This window comes from Mesoplodon bidens (genome assembly GCF_964165515.1).
Source record: "Mesoplodon bidens genome assembly, chromosome: 14".
NCBI classification, from domain to species: domain Eukaryota; kingdom Metazoa; phylum Chordata; class Mammalia; order Artiodactyla; family Ziphiidae; genus Mesoplodon; species Mesoplodon bidens.
The window spans coordinates 50,953,067-50,966,654 of record NC_138170.1 but is presented as its reverse complement, the minus strand read 5'-3'; the positions used below and the strand labels follow the sequence as shown (position 1 = coordinate 50,966,654).

The 13,588-nt window shown below is 35.5% G+C and overlaps 1 protein-coding gene across 5 annotated transcripts in view; it reads left to right on the top strand.

Annotated features, from left to right (window-relative positions):
• The window catches only part of SOCS5 (suppressor of cytokine signaling 5), a 59,188-nt gene that overhangs the window by 10,390 nt on the left and 35,210 nt on the right, over positions 1 to 13,588 (top strand). For 3 of the 5 annotated variants that reach the window (XM_081253645.1, XM_081253644.1, XM_081253646.1), the window contains exon 2: positions 3,144 to 3,193. The exons of the other annotated variants lie outside the window; for them this stretch is intronic. The gene's annotated coding sequence lies outside the window, so the exon portion shown is untranslated. The remainder of the gene's footprint in view (positions 1 to 3,143; positions 3,194 to 13,588) is intronic. 5 annotated transcript variants of the gene reach the window in all.

The following is a 13,588-nucleotide window of genomic DNA, read 5'->3' as shown; positions in this document are numbered from 1 at the left end:
AGCTTCTGACAAGAACTCTGTGGTGATTTTTATATTTGTTTCCCCATATGTAATATGTGTTTTCCCTTTGGCTGCTTTTATGATTTTTCTCTTTATCACTGGTTTTCAGCAACTTTATTATGATGCTCCTTGGTATGGTTTTATTTGTGTTTATTCTTGTGGTTTATTGAGCTTCTTAGATCTGTGGGTGTATTGTTTTCATCATACTTGTAAAATTTTTAGCCATCTAACTTCAAATTTTTGAATTCCCAAGTATTTTTCTCCTCAGACTCCAGTCCTGCATATGTTCATTCAGCCACTTAATATTAGTTCACAGGTCACTGAAGTTCTCTCCATTTTTCTTCTAATCCGTATTTCTTTTCTTTCAACGTGAAAAGTTTGTTTCCCAGTCTTCAAACACACTAATTTAAAAAAATTCTCCTTTGTCTAATATGCTGTTATACCCATCAAGTTAAATTTTTATATCAGGTGTTTTTTTGGTTTTTTTTTTAGTTCTAGAATTACCATTGATTAAAAAAAATAACTTCCACTTCTCTGTTAAGATTTTTCTTTTTTTCATTATGTCCATGTTTTCCTTTAAGCCTTTGAACTCTTTTCTAATAGCTATTTTGAAGTCCTTGTATTAAAATTCTCTTTATCCCTACCACTCCTGGATCCTGATTATAGGTTACCATTTCTTATTTTTTCATACATCTGGTAATTTCTTTTGGGGTTATGGTGTTGAATATTTGCCTTGATTTTTTTTTTTTTTTTTTTTTTTTGTCTTTCTTTCTTGAGTATTAAGTTTTATTCTGGCAGGCAGTTGCTTTGTGGATCAGATTGATCTTTTGAGTTTTGTTTTCAGGGTTTTTTGGGTTTTGGTTTTGGGCAGTTCTAGAATGGCTTTCAGTTTAGGGCTAGTTTGGGCCCATTACTGAGGCATGCCCCTTCTTGTGTCTCACTTGATTGCCCCATGTGTTCATCAAGGTTTATTCATCCCAGCTGGTAGAAACTGAATGATCCTGGCCCTGTATGAACTCTGGAAGTTGTTAGGCTTAGAGCTCCCTGGTATTTGTTATTTTCTTGAAGTTTTTCTTTGTCTAGCCTCATAGATTTACATAACACACATACGCAGATTGGTGTTTAGCCAGAAACTCAGGGAGACCTCTTCTGTAGATTGTTGAGTGTTTCTGTTTAGTTTCTTCCTTTATGGTAATATGCCGTGCAAATTCTAGTCGTCTCAGACTCCACAAATTCTGAGCTCTGTCACCTCAACTCAGTGAGACCGCTGGCTCTGTTTGGGTTCCCCCTCCTTTTGTTGTAGTTCCAAACAGAAAGGTGGGGCGATCTTTGAGTTCACCTCATTTCTTTCCCTTTTTTTCAGAGATCATATTTCCATACTGCCTGTTACCTATAACAGGCAGTATGGAAATATGTCTGAAAATAATTGTTTTATGTTTTGTCTCGTTTTCTACTTGTTTGTGTCAGGAGGACAATTCTGGACTTTGTTGGTCCCTTTTGCCTTCATTTTTGAAGGGTATTTATGCTGGATGTAAAATTTAAGTTGGCAGCTCTTTTTTTTTTTTTTTTTTTTCCTTGTAGCACTTTAAAGTCATCATTTCAATATTCTCTCGTTTAAGTTGTTTCTGATGAGAAGTTAGTAGCCATTCTTACCATTGTTCACTTGATGTAATACGTCTTTCCCCCCTCCTCTGGCTGCTTTAAAGATTTTCTCTTTATCTTTGGTTTTCAGCAATTTTATTTATTCTAGGACTAGATTAGCCCTAATACCAAGACATGGCCTTTCTGAGATCTCTATCAAATGCATGTCATGTTCATTGAGGTCTCTCTACTCTAGCTGCCAGGAATTTGAACAACTCCCAAGTAGTTGTTCAGCTCATGCTCCATAGTTGTTCTTTCCCCAGATTTTGTTCTTTGACTCACCTCATGCAGTTTTGCCTTGTGCATATTCAGCTTAGTTCCTAGGCAAAGGATTAGGAGATCTCTCTACAGGTTTTTGAAACTTTTTCTCTCCACAGCTCCCTTCTTTCTTGTATTCTGCTCCTTAAATTCCATACCTTCAGTAGCCTCAGACTTGGAGCTCTAATTTTCTCAACTCAGTGAAATATCTGTGTTCTTTGGGGGTTCCCCTTCCCTGTGGCACAAGCAGAAAGCCAGGCTGTTCGTGAGTCTTTGTTTCCCTTCTCTCAAAAATCACAGTCCTATGCTGCCTGTTGTCCAGCATCTGAAAATTATACTTAATATATATTGCCCCGTTTGATGGGCAATATGTATAAAGTATTATTTTCAGATGTTGGACAACAGTCAACATAGGACTGCCTTTCATATCAGGAGGTCATAACTGGAAATGGAAGTGTAGAATTTCATTTTAATTTTTCTTCTTTTTAAAAACTTTTTTGCCTCACGGCTTGTGGGATCTTAGTTCCTGACCAGGGATCGAACCCAGGCCCTCGGCAGTGAAAGTGCAGAGTCCTAACCACTGGACCGCTGGGGAATTCCCTAAAAACTTTTAAAATTTTTGGTACAGTATATCATACCTTTTAGAGTATGGCTTCATTAAAAAAATAATGCCAGCTCATATTTTAATTTGCAAGCCATACAGAGAGCTACAAAGAAGGAAGTTCAAAAGAAAGAAAGAAAGAAAGCTCAATATCCCAAAACCCAGAGTTTACCATGGTTACCTTTATCATTTCAGATCTCATATTGCAAATAGGCACATAGAAGAATAATTTATTTTTAAAATGGATTTATGCAGTTCATGCTATTTTTAATTAAAAGCACTTAAATTTAATTAAAGGGGTAAATTTATTAAACAGAAGCAACACTGGAAAAATGGTTCAACCACAGATAAATATTTATTTACTACAAGAGATATTTCCTAAAAGATTTTTCTCTAAGGTTATGAAATAAGATTGTGGAAAAAGGCTAAAAGGTTAGAATCATTATGTCATAGTTGGCATGCTTCAATAGGTCTCTCATATAAAAAAGAATCACATGTTGGCAAATACCTGCTGTTGGTAGGAGAAAAAATTGGTACAAATTTCTAAATGGCTATTTTAGCTCAAGCTGCTATAACAAAATACCATAAACTTATGGTATTATAAACAACAGGTAGCTTATAAACAACAATTTATTTCTTACAGTTCTGGAGCCTTGAAGTTCGAGATTGGGATGCCAGCATGGCTGGGTTCTGGTGAGTGCCCTCATCAGGGTTGCAGACTGCAGACTTCTTGTATCCTCAAATGGCAGAAAGAGAGCTAGCTAGCTCTCTGACTGCTTCTTATAAGGGCCCTAATCCCATTTATGAGGGCTCCATCCTCGTGGTCTAATTACCTCCCAAAGGCCCCACTTCCAAATACCATCACATTGGGGATTAGATTTCAATATATGAATTTTGGGGAGATACAAACATTCAGTCCATTACAATGGCAATTTGGCAATATTCAGAATCCTTAAAAATGTTCACATCCTTTGCCCCAAATTCCATTTTTAGGAATTTATTATAAGCAAATAAGAGATGTGTACATTATGTGTACGCATGAGTGTGTGTGTGTGTTATTCATTTCAGTGCTATTTATAATGTTTAAAAATTAGAAGCCTGTTAAATGATTAAATTATGATACAGCCATATAACCAAATACCATAAAAACATTATAAATTGTTTTTTAAATATTTTGTTTAGTATACTACTAATAAAAATAATTGGCAGGTGATAAAAATCATGAGCTTTAAGACGTTTAAGGGTATAAGGTATAAGAAAATATTCAAATATAGTAAATGAAAAAAGTTAGATGATATTTTGGAGTATCTTAAAAATGATATATTTATTTTAAAAATAGGATGTAAAATAAAATATGCTGACTTTGAGTAGTTAAATTGTGGGTTATTTTTCAATTATATACTGTTTAATATTTTTCTACAGTAAGCATGTACTATGTTAAAAATCATACAAAAAACTTAATTTTTAAAATTCTGATAAATTGAATGATTGGATGAGGGAAGAAGGATTTAAGTGATTGTAGTTTTTCTCATCTTAATCATGCCTCCTCCACTTTTGCAGGTACTTTAGCTTGAACTTTATCTGTATAGATTTAGTGAAACAGGCATTTATTCTTATACTGTATACGTAATATATATCCTAAACTTTTTCTAATTTAAGGCAATCTCCCATGTTTCACAGTTTAAAATTGTGGGTTTCTATCAAGCACTGCTTTGTACATTTGAAGAGATTTAATATTGCTTTCTTTCCCTTTTCCATTTTTTTCCAGAGCTGTTTTTCTAAGTTTTTGTCTTGCTTTCTCAGCCAGTGTTACTGCCCACCTCCTTGCAGATGTGGATGCCCTTATGTTAAAGAAAGAAGTCGTAGTCTTTAGTTTTCTTAATAAAATATCACATTTGCTGTCTCAATCCCTAGCATCTTAGGCATATGGACCTGGTGCTCTTCAGGAACTCACTCTAGTGACTCAGCTTCACATTTTTTGCTATATATTGAACCTGTTAGAAATCCAATGGAGAAAGTTAATATTCTAAAGAAGAGACAAAGGAATGTTGTGGTTAATGAATAAAGAAATAGACATGTCCTCCAGGGAGGTATGATTTATACCAGACCTCAGAGAATGACCTTAACTTGAATAGTTTAGTGTCTATACCTCAGCAGTTACAGATCCAGAAAACTCATTTTGGTCAGGGGAACTGATTTCATGCTAAGCAAATTTACTGAAGACTCATATGGGAAACAAAGTTAATTTCTTAATTTACATTAAGAAATAATAACAAGCCATAATATTTTGATAGCTACATCTTCATTGTAGGGCTACATCTACCAAAGGGATGTGAACAGTTGGGGTCCAATAATCAGACTGTGTTTTCCTGAAGGCCCAAGGCAGTACATTCTTCTTCGATTACCTTATTTTTAGTCTTTGTGAAGGGCTCTATAGCTGTGGGCAAATTTTTTAACCTCCTGCGTCTCAAATCGTCTCATCATTAAAATTGTGATAATAACTAGCTACTTCCTAGGCTTGTTGTGAGAACTAAATAAGATAATCTATGAAAAGTGACTAACCTAGTGCCTATCAGACAGTTGCCATTCAGTAATTGTTCAGATGATTTGTTGTCTTCTACTTCTAGATTTGAGGTCTGGGGGTTAAGAAAGGCACTCTTGTTCTTTTCTTTCCCTGTGCAGGCATTGCTGGGAACTCTACTGGGCTAAGTGGTGTTGAGGTACTAACACTACTTGATTTACAAGAATATTGTTGTTCTGAGTGATAAAGTTTAACTTAATCTAGTGAAGAACTGTCATGAATCTTTGCACAGGTTATGTTTCACTGTGAGATCTAGCCATTTTAATATTTTCAGACTAAGGTAAGAATCATTCTTTTAAGGAATTCGTTAGTGTTTGCTTTTCCAATTTGACATTTGTAAAACAGCTTGCTATTTCTTGCAAAACAAGTAAATTCCAGATAACTAATAAGCTGTTTTTACCCGTTGCTGACAACTTAGTAACGTTCGTGCTCTGTAGTTAATATTTCTAATTTATTATATTCATAGATTGTAATGTTGTGAAGGACCAAATCCCTTTCCCTTTCCTTCAGATGAGCTTACTGAGGCCCAGAGAACCAGCCTGAAACTAAGCCAGACAGCTGATGCATCATAGCGGGTCCTGGGACTGTGAGGTGCCAGTGCAGCTGGACCCAGGACAGTGAGGCCCTTGATATAAGAGTTTGTACTCTGGAGGAGGCAAGGAGAGCGGCCAGCTCCTTCTTTTGGATGTCAGCATCCTTTCTTTCACATGGTTGTGAGAAGGCGGTATTGAATTCAAGCAGTGAGCTTGCCATAGTCCTGAGTGGCAGACATCCTAAGTGAGTCCCTTCTAGAAGGAGGCCCTGCTTGCCCCTCCTTCGTTGCTTAGCCAAATCCAAATCAGAGTGAATGAACAAATGTCCTTTTTGTGTCAGGTACCACGTCTACTAACTAGGCACTATGGAGCAGTTGGGACTTACCTGGGAGGTTTTTTTTTTTTTAATTTATTTTATTTATTTTTGGCTGCGTTGGGTCTTCGTGCTGCACGTGGGCTTTCTCTAGTTGTGTCGAGCAGGGGCTACTCTTCATTGCAGTGCACGGGCTTCTCATCGTGGTGGCTTCTCTTGTTGTAGAGCATGGGATCTAGGCGTGCAGGCATCAGTAGTTGTGGCACATGGGCTTAGTTGCTCCGTGGCATGTGGGATCTTCCCAGACCAGGGCTCGAACCCATGTCCCCTGCATTGGCAGGCGGATTCTTAACCACTGCGCCACCAGTGAAGTCCCTACCTGGGAGTTTTTAATGGCAGAGCTGAGACAGGTCTCTAGACTCCAGCACACTCTTCTTTTTGCCATATCCCTGTCCTCTTTACATCAGATGAATTTTTTTTTCTCTTCTGAATTACTGTTTGACTTATATGGGAGACTTGTTAAAGAATATTTTGACATCTGTTTAGATGTTATTCTCTAATTGTCCTACGTAGTACTTTCTTATTTACAGTTCTGGTTTCTCATTATCTCATGGGTGTGTATTATGTCCTCAGCTAAATCCTTGTGGACCTATACCATTTTGATCTCTTTCCTGTGACCCTTAGGGCTTGGAATATTTTAAGCATTCAGTAAATTGTTGATCAATAAGTAAATATTTGTTATCAATTTTTTAATTGCACCAGACTTTACATTTTAACATACTTTCAACAAGAGGAGAATCTGGATTTGCTACTTAAAGCTTGTAATCTCAGAATATCTAAGATTGAAAAGAGTTATAAAAGTGCTGTTGTCATTTGAAAGAAATTGAGTGCTCTCACAGATAACTAACTTCAAATGCTTTAGGATCTAGGAAAAGCTAGGGACGGCGAGGTTGGTCACTTATTTAAATAAATGACTTGTGGTCATCTGGTGTGTTTTTGTTTTTTAAAATCACAGTCTAAGATCTAACTTTTTTGGCAGCCATCAAAAAAATATATATGGTTATAGAGAATAGCTGTCTTGAATTATAATCCTCTCTGTGTTTTGGTGGACTAATTTGCTATGGGTTTATTTCTTGAGAAGAAAAAAAAAAAATTTCATGCCTCCTTAGGATGGTTTACAGAGGGATGCAGTTATGACCAGTCTTAGCACATGGTCCCAGTCAGCAGTCTTTCCCCTCGCCCAGCTTTATTGAGGTATAATTGGTAAGTAAAAATTATATTTAAGGGATACAGTGTGACGATATGATATACATTGTGAAATGATTACTGCAATCAAGCTAATTTATATATGCATCATCTCACATAGTTACCCTCTTTTGCGGGAGGGCTGAAAACATTCAGGATCTACCCTTTTTGCAGATTTCAAGTATACGATACAGTAGTATTAACTGTAGTCACCATGCCATACATTAGATCCCCATAAATTATTCATCTTATAACTGAAAGTTTGTGCCCTTTGACCAACATCTCCCTATTTCCCCCACCCCCAGGCCCCTGGCAATCACCATTCTACTCTGTTTTTATATATCTCATCTTTTCTTTATCCATCCTGTCAGCATTCTTAAAAGTGTATGTTTTTTATATCAAGGAGAATCAGATGAGAAAAATCTGGATAAACCGTTGTAAATCTATAATTGCTATTAGAAAAAATAAGGGACATACCATACTAATAATGGATAATAATGTCATTTTTATTTCAAGGACCAAATGAATATCTAGTATGAATGTGGAATCTTTCTTTTGACTTGATATTATTTGTTTTGTCTCAAATTATCTTTCTTACATGATGATGTTAAATATTTACCTTTAGTTGTTACTAGTTGTTACTAGGTGTTAACAACCTCTATGGTTGGTTGAGGGATGTAATTGTTTCTGAGTCTAGAATTTATACTTGTATCTTTGTATAATTTTTTAAAATTTAAGTCTCCTGTCTGCTGTCTCTGCATGCTCCCATTTCACTGGTGTTCCCATTTATTTTGAGCCTTAATTTGTAAATAACTAGAAAGTTCTAGGATAATTTATACTACGTATTTCTTTTTAAACAAGTTTTCATACTCAGAACAATTTTTGGTTTTTTTTTTTTTTTTGACTGTGCTGGATCTTTGTTGCTGCATGCAAGCTTTCTCTAGTTGTGGCGAGCAGGGGCTACTCTTCGTTACAGTGGCTTTTCTTGTTGCGGAGCACGGGCTCTAGGCACGCGGACTTCAGTAGTTGCAGCACGTGGGCTCAGTAGTTGTGGCGCACGGGCTTAGTTGCTCTGCAGCATGTGAGATCTTCCCGGACCAGGGCTCAAACCCATGTCCCCTGCATTGGCAGGCGGATTCTTAACCACTGCGCCACCAGGGAAGTCTCTACGTATTTTTAAAAGCTTTAAAAACCTTTGATTAACATACAGTAAAATTGACTTTTTTGGTGGGGAGGACATATGGTTATTTAAATTTTACCTCGTATATAGATCCATGTAACCACCACCACAGTCAGGATACAAAACAGTTCCATCATGCCCCAGAACTCCCTCATGCTGTCCTTTTGTATCACACCCCAAACCCCTGGCTATCCCCTCTTAACCCTGGACAATCACTGATGGTCATATAAATGGAATCATATACAGTATGTATACTTTTGAGACTGGATTCTTATATTTGCAGTAATACTCTTGAAATTCATCCAAGCTATTGCATATATCAATAATTCTGTTTTGTTGCTCAGTAGTATTCCACTGATAAACTCTACTACAGTTTGATTATCTGTTCACCTATTGAAAAACATTTGGGTTATTTTCAGTTTGGGGCGATTATGAAAGAACTGTTATAAACACGTATGTACAGGTTTTTGTGTGAGCACAGATTTTCATTTCTGTAAGATAAATACCAAGGAGTGGGATTGCTGGGTCATATGGTAAGTGTATATTTAACTTCATAAGGAACTTGCCAAACTTTTTCATAATTTATGTCCCATTTTGCCTTCCTATTTAGAATGTATGCAAGTTGTAGTTGCTCTGCATCTTCTCCAGCATTTGGCGTTACACTTTTAAAAAACAATTTTAGCTGTTATAATATCGTTATGCCTTTAATTTAGATTTCCCTAATAGCTAAAAATATTGACCACCTTTTAATGTAGTCAGTTGCCCTCCATCTAGCTCTTTGGTGCACTTTTTGTTCAAGTCTTTTACCCAGTTTTTAATTGGGCTCTATGTTTTCTTACTGTTGAGCTTTGAGAGTTCTTTACATATTCAGAATTCAAATCCTCTGTCACATATGCCATTTGTAAATATTTTCTCCCAGTCTTGTAGCTTGGTATTCATTTTCTTGACAGTGTCTTTCACAAAGCAAAAGTTTTTAATTTTGAAGTCCAATTTATAATTTTTTTTCTTTTATGGATCATGCTTTTGGTGTTATGTGTAAAACTTTGCCTAACCCATGTCACTACAGTTTTATCCTGTAGATTCTAAAAGTTTTATAGCTTTGTATTTTACATTAAGATCTGTGATCCATTTTTAGTTAATTTCTGTATAAGTTGTGAGGTTTAGGTTATATTTTTGCCTATGGATGTCCAGTTGTTACAAAAGTATTTTTGGAAAAGACTATCCTTCTTCCGTTAAATTGCCTTTGCAGACATCTTTGTCCAAAATCAGTTAACATATTTGTGTGGATCTGTTTCTCAACTATAGTCCATTGATTTATGTGTCTGTTGTTTAACCCAATACTGTACCCTCTTAATTACTGTTGCTTTAGAGTAAGTTTTAACATCAATTAGTATGATTCTTTTATTTTTATTCTTTTTAAGAATTGTTTGGCTTTTTTAGTTCCTTTGCTGTTGTTTTTAGAACAGATTTGTCTGTATATACAAAAAATATCCTGGGGGGTGGCAGTTTGATCAGAACTGTGTTTATCTACAGATTAAATGGGAAGAATTGACACCTTTACTATGCTGAGCTTCCAATTCATGAATGTGATACAGCTTTCCATTTATTTAGATCTTCTTTGATTTCTTTAATAGTGGTGTAGCTTTGACATACAGCTCTTTTACCTGTTCTATTAGATTTATACCTCTGTATTTCAAATTTTGGGGAGCTATTATAATGATATTTAAAAATTTTGGTTTCCACTTTTTCATTGCTAGTATTATATACGTGATTGATTTTTGTGTGTTGACCTTATACTTTATGACTTTGTAATTTTACTTACTAGTTCTGGGAGATTTTGTGTAGATTCTTTGAGATTTTTATGTAGACAATCATGTTGTCTGCAAATAGGACTTATTTTTTTCTTTGTAATCTGTATGCTTTTTTTTCCCCCTTGCCTTCTCATATTTGCTAGGACTTTGAATACAGTGTTGAATAGAAGTGGTGAGAGTAGGTATCACTGACTTGTTCCCAATCATAGGCGGAATGTATTCAGTCTTTCACCATTAAGTATGATGTTAGCTGTAAGCATGTCCTTCCTTCTACTTGATTTGGGTTTACTTTGCTCTTCTTTTTTTCTAATTTAAGGTGGACACTTAAGATTATTGATTTGAGAATTTTCTTCTTTGATAATGTAAGCATTTAATGCTATAAATTGTCCCCTGAGCATTGCTTAACTGCATTGTACAAATTCTGATGTGTTTTAATTTTCTTTCAATTAAAAATATTTTCTAATTTTCCTTGAGATTTCCTCTCTGACCTGTCGATTATTTGTAAGGGCATCATTTAATTTCCCAATTTTTAGAGATTTTTCTGTTATCTTTCTGTTATTGATTTCTAGCTTAAATTCATTGTGGTCAGAGAACATATTTTGTTACTTAAGTTCTTTTAAATTTGCTAAGATTGTTTTATGACCCAGGATAAGGTCTGCCTTGATGAACATTCTCTGTGGACTTGAAGAGAAGGTTGTTGGGTGGAGTGTTCTACAAATGTCAGTTAGATCCAGTTGGTTGACAGTTTTGTTCAGTTCTCTATCCTTGTTGATTTTTTGTGTACTAATTAGATAGATTACTGAGATAAGCATGTTGAAGTCTCCAGCTATAGTTAGAGATTTCTGTATTTTTCCTTCCAGTTCTGTCAGATTTCACTTCATGTATTTTGAAGCTCTGTTAGGTGCACACACATTTAGGATTATTATAATCTTCTTGGTGAATTGACCCTTTTATCATCATATAATGTCACTTTTTATGCCTGGTAATTTTCTTTGCTTTGAAGTTTACTTTATTTGGTATTAATATAGCTACTCCACCTTTCTCTTGATTAGTATTTCTATGATATATCTTTCCCCATCCTTTTACTTCTAACCTACTTATATTATCAGTTGAAATAAATTTCTTGTAAGTGGCATGTAATTGGATCTTATTTTTTTATTTTTTATTTTTTTTGCAGTACGCGGGCCTCTCACTGCTGTTGGGCCCTCCTGTTGTGGAGCACAGGCTCCAGACGCGCAGGCTTAGCGGCCATGGCTCACGGGCCCAGCCGCTCCGCGGCATGTGAGATCTTCCCAGACCCGGGCACAAACCCGCGTCCCCTGCATTGGCAGGCAGACCCTCAACCACTGCGCCACCAGGGAAGCCCCTGGATCTTATTTTTTTAATCCATTTTCATAATCTTTGTCTTTTAATTCGTATGTTTAGGTACTTTACATTTAATGTAACTGTTTATATATTTGGATTGAGTGCTACCATTTTATTGTTTGCTGTTTGTTCTTTTTGGTTTTTATTCTCTTTTTCTCCTTTCTGCCTTCTTTTTGGTTATTTGAACAGCTTTTGGAGTTCCATTTAAGTTTATTATTTTTTTTTCTTTTTTTTTACTATATCTCAATCTGGTGTTGGTGTGGGTGTGTGTGGTTGCTCTAGGGATTGTAATATACATATCTAAATTCTTATAATCTACTTAGGATAAATATTTTCCCACTTAAGTGGGATGTAGAAATCTTAATACTATATATATCTCTTTACCCCCCTTTTTTTGTTGTGTTGTCATATAATGTCTACATACAGAGAAAACTCCGTCAGACAGTGTTACAGCTTTTACTTTTAACCACCAAACATTTTCAAGAATTCAAGAATAGAAAAATAGTTTATTGTATTTACCCATATGGTTATTAATTCTTCTTTTTCCTAATTCTTTTTCATTCCATTTTTCCCTTGGCATCATATCCCTTCTGCCGTTTAGTAATTCTGTTAGAGCTGATTTGCTTGTAGTGAATTTTCTTGGTTTTACCTTCACCTGAGAGTGTCTTTATTTTGCCTTCATTCCTGGAGGATATTTTCACTGGATATAGAAATTCTGTGTTGATGGTTCTCTTCTTTCAGTCTTTTAAAAATATGCCATTTCCTTCTGAACTTAATGGTTCCTGGTGAGAAATTCACATCCATTCAAATTGCTCTTCCCTTATAAACACTGAATCACTTTTCTTTTTCTGTCTACTTTCAAATTTTTTCTTTGTTTTTAGTTTTTATCAGTTTGACTTTTATGTGTCTGGGCATGGATTTCTTTTTTTTTTTGAATTTTATTTTACTTATTTTTTTATACAGTAGGTTCTTATTCGTCATCTATTTTATACATATTAGTGTATATATGTCAATCCCAATCTCCCAATTCATCCCACCACCCCCCACCACCCCCGCCACTTTTCGCCCCTTAGTGTCCATACGTTTGTTCTCTACATCTGTGTCTCTATTTCTTTTTTTTTTTTTTCACCATGAAGAGGCAGTTATTTTAATTTCTTAACAATAATATGGAAGAATATTTGCCAATGCCTGGCTGTATCTAGTTTCTATTTTCTTTTCTTTTTTTTTTATTAGTTTCTGCTTTATAACAAAGTGAATCAGTCATACATATACATCTGTTCCCACATCCCCTCCCTCATGCATCTCCCTCCCTCCCACCCTCCCCATCCCACCCCTCCAGGCGGTCAGTGCGTCTCTATTTCTGCCCTGCAAACTGGTTCATCTGTACCATTTGTCTAGGTTCCACATATATGGGCATGGATTTCTTAGGGGTTTATTCTATTTGGGTTCTCTGAACTTCTCAAATCTATATATACATTGTGTCTTTTACCAAGTTTGGAAAGTTTTCAGCCATTATTTCCTCAAATACTTTTCTGCACTGCACTCTTTCACTTTCCTTTTAGGATGCCAGTGACTCCAGTGTTAGACCTTTTGGTATCCCAGAGGTCCTTGAGGCTTTGTTCATTTTTTTTTCTCCTTGTTTTTCAGACTTGATAATTTCTATCCATCTGTCTTCAAGTTCACTGACTTTGTTTTGTCATCTCCATTTTGCTTATTGAGCTCATCCAGTGAATTACTTCAGCTGTATTTTTTATATCTAAAATTTACATTTGGTTCTATTTCTTTGCTGAGACTTTTTAAAAGTCTTTTAAAGTATTAGATTAATTATAAAAATTAGTACATGCTTGTTGTAAAATAAAGATATATGTAGAAGTATATGAAGTTTTAAAATCTCATTGTGTGGCTGTTACTATTAATGGCCGTATAAATTGTTTTTACTTTTTGTCTATTGCACACCAACATGCAAGTTTATACATGTATATTTGTGTGCACACACTCCCACCTGTATGTCTATAGAGTAAATTTTAGAAGTAGAATTCTGGGTAGGCATCATTTTGAAT